This window comes from Phyllostomus discolor, chromosome X (assembly GCF_004126475.2).
Source record: "Phyllostomus discolor isolate MPI-MPIP mPhyDis1 chromosome X, mPhyDis1.pri.v3, whole genome shotgun sequence".
In the NCBI taxonomy this organism is placed as follows: Eukaryota; Metazoa; Chordata; class Mammalia; order Chiroptera; family Phyllostomidae; genus Phyllostomus; species Phyllostomus discolor.
The window spans coordinates 9,396,012-9,399,369 of NC_050198.1; the positions used below are offsets into that span (position 1 = coordinate 9,396,012).

Sequence of the window (3,358 nt, forward strand, 5' to 3'; positions counted from 1 at the left end):
ATATCTTGTTACTACCCAAACTTTCACCTGCTTGTTTTAGCACACATTGATGATATTTGTCTGAATTATGATGATGATCATGATGATGATAGTGACTGAAGGGTGATTTTCATTATTCCTTCTGCATTTATTATTTGGCTTTCACTGTAAGTAAGATCTTTTTGAAATTATTTATTTACTTGTTTGTTCATTCATTTAAGTGTGGACTCATGGGTTCTTACTTTATTCAATAAATTATAACCTTTCATGTTATTATTTACATTTATGCTCAAATTATTCTACAGTGGGCCAGTGGGAGTTCTTCAAATTGGCTTCTGTGACCTTTTAACATGTCCCTCTAATTTGTTGAGTGCTCCCTTACTTTCTAGCACAAGATGGTCCAGGCTTACCTTTATTTTCCTTGTTCCAGTCCTAAAAGCAGTCACTTCTCCAAGGACCCTTTTTTTTTTATTGGTATTATTTATTTACTTTTAGAGAGGGAAGGGAGAGAGATAGAGAGAGAGAGAGAGAGAGAGAGAAACATCAATGTGTGGTTGCTGGGGGTTATGGTCTGCAACCCAGGCATGTGCCCTGGCTGGGAATCGAACCTGGGACACTTTGGCTCCCAGCCCGCGCTCAATCCACTGAGCCACACCAGCCAGGGCTCCAACGACCCTTTTAGTGAAGAATGTTATCTAGAAACCATGATCTGGGTGCTGGGTATGTTCATCATTACTGGGATGTCATTACTTCTAGACTGTCTGCAGACAGAGCTGGGAAATAGATATCTAACTGTACACATACACATCTGTGCATATATTCACACTTACACACAAGTGTGTTCACTAAATATACACACACATCTGTATCTATTTCTGTATCTATCAGTATCTATTTTTACAAATAGATTATTTATTTTTAGGGAGAGGGGAAGGGAGAAAGAGAGGGAGAGAAACATCAATGTGTGGTTGCCTTTTGCGCACCCCCCAACCAGGGTCCTGGCCCACAGCCCAGGCATGTGCCCTGACTGGGAATCGAACCAGTGACCCTTTGGTCTGCAGGCCAACACTCAGTCCACTGAGCCACACCAGCCAGGGCTCTATCCACCCATGTATTTATCTATCTATTTATCTATCTATATTAAAACTAATGCCTCCAGTTCCAATTCCGTTTGGAAGTCTTCAATCTATTCTGCCCCCTTTTCATTGTGACTACTTCTCCACCAGTGAAAACCATGGATCCTATTATTCACAATATATTTCCTTATTTGCTTAATTGTAGAATGCAAAGTAGTTTCAGAATCGCGAACTCATGCTTATCCAAAGCAAGCTTTCTTACTGGAGTTCAATATTTGTTTATTGTTGGAGTTCTTTTTCTCTTTAGCCTAAGGGCATGTGGTCCAAATTATGGGTATTGAAATACTTGATTTAATGCTAGCTCCCCAATGTATGTTATTTTAAAACCACTTCAGTTCATTTGTTTGTTTGTATTCAATTTTAAGGCCCCTTCAATTGTTATTTATCTTAAGTCACTAAATTCTGTGGTGATTTGTTGCGCAGCAATGGATAAGTCAGCCACCGTGACATTACATCACAAGTTGCTTGATGTCAGTTTGTCCTATTATCAGTGACGAAAAGTTGGATCATTTTGATTAAGGTCTTGTATACCAGACTGCTCCTGTGGGGTGTCTCATCTTGTTTCTTTAGTAATTCTTGCTACATGAACTTAAGCCCACTATAGCAACAACAGTGGAGGAACCCTGCTTCAGAGTTCCATTTCCTGTGTGGAACTAACTGCCTTAATGCCACAGGAATATAGAGAGAAGGCGAGCACCTATTGACTGATTACCCAGCAGGTGGGCCCCACAGATGTCAGAGAAGGTAGAAATCCAGCTGTGATGAAAACACTTGATTCTATTTGTAGTTTAACAACATCTGTGCTTAAATCAGAATGCTGCAAACTCTGGGTAGGTTTGCCAACTTGTGATTCTGATCCCCAAATCACAAGATTTGGAGAAAGGAAAAAAGCAAAGAGCAGTCTTTTTATTTTAAGCCTTTCATGTGAAGTTAGGATCAGGTGCCCACTGAGAAAGAAGTCTGTAGGACACTGTTTCTCACGTTCCCAGTAGTGCCTTTGTTTCATAGTTAGGATGAATGCCCCACTATATAAAACTAGTCAGGTCTATGTTGTCTTCTTGGTTCTATGCCTTTTAATTTTTGCTTTTAAATATTTTATTTCACCATATTCAAACAAATAGATCATCGTCCTCTTGTATCCCAAACTTATAGATATTCTAGGATAGATGCCACATAGTAGGGGCTGAGTGTATACATGCGTGAAAAACAATGAATACATTGGATTCCCATTCTTTCATTCATTCCTCATGGATTTATAGCATGCCCGCTCTCTTGTCATATGCCAGGACTTATCCTAGGTGTTGAGCCTCAGAGGTTAACAAAACAGCCCCTGCTTCAAGGGCTCACATTCTAAAGGGAAAAGACAGAGCGATAAACAATGAATTCAATAACTCAGAGACAGGGGCAAGCATTGATACAAATATGTGCTAGGTTTGTTTTTGTCCTCATCGTTGTATTTATAAGGCATTGTCAGCTGGGTTTTTTGGCGGGTTTTTTTTTTGCATTTTTTAACTTTATTCAACAATCAGCAGTGAGTTCTCATCCACATTACCTGTTTGTAGATTTTTGAAAGGGGTGACAGGTATGTAGGTGACCAACCTATAGAGCTTGTTCGGTGAATCTTGATCCTCAGTACATTTTCTGGACAACTGTACCCGGATATGGTGTGGGACATTCCTTATTCCTTTGGCCCAGACAGCTTTCTTGAACCTGGTGTCGATGCAATGCGCACATCTGCAGTTCCCGTTTCCTTCATAGCAAATTCTCAGATCTCTGTGAGTGTCCGAGGGGCATGCCCCTTGAAAGCCACTCCATGGATGCACTTGTGAATGTTGGTGGTGTATTCTCAGGTCACTGCCTTGCTGATGGCAGAATGACCCTTTTTCTTCTCACCACCCTTTTTGGTGGGAGCCCTTCTACCAAGACCACGTTGGAAAGAAAAAGGCGTTGTCAGTTTATTCACAATTTAGGCACATCAAAATATTATTCACAGGAAACTGCAAAAAAAAAACCCAAAAAACAAACCTGCAACATCTCAGTGAGCATCTGAAAGAACACAGCATAGCTATAGAAAAGACATGATTATTTTAGGTTATAGAAAAAAATGACTATTTCAGGAAGAGGACTCCAGTCTTCCATACATATTTATTAATGCCATCACCATCACCATCATTTTTTAACGGTACTACTTGAATTAGGTGACAAATACCTGGGACCACCAGTGTTGCTAAACTCTTTCAGAG

The 3,358-nt window shown here is 40.1% G+C and overlaps 1 pseudogene; it reads right to left on the reverse strand.

The window, feature by feature from the left end:
- Window positions 1–2,625: 2,625 nt before the first annotated feature.
- Window positions 2,626–3,081, reverse strand: LOC114505586 (annotated as a pseudogene).
- Between the last annotated feature and the right edge of the window lie 277 nt (window positions 3,082–3,358).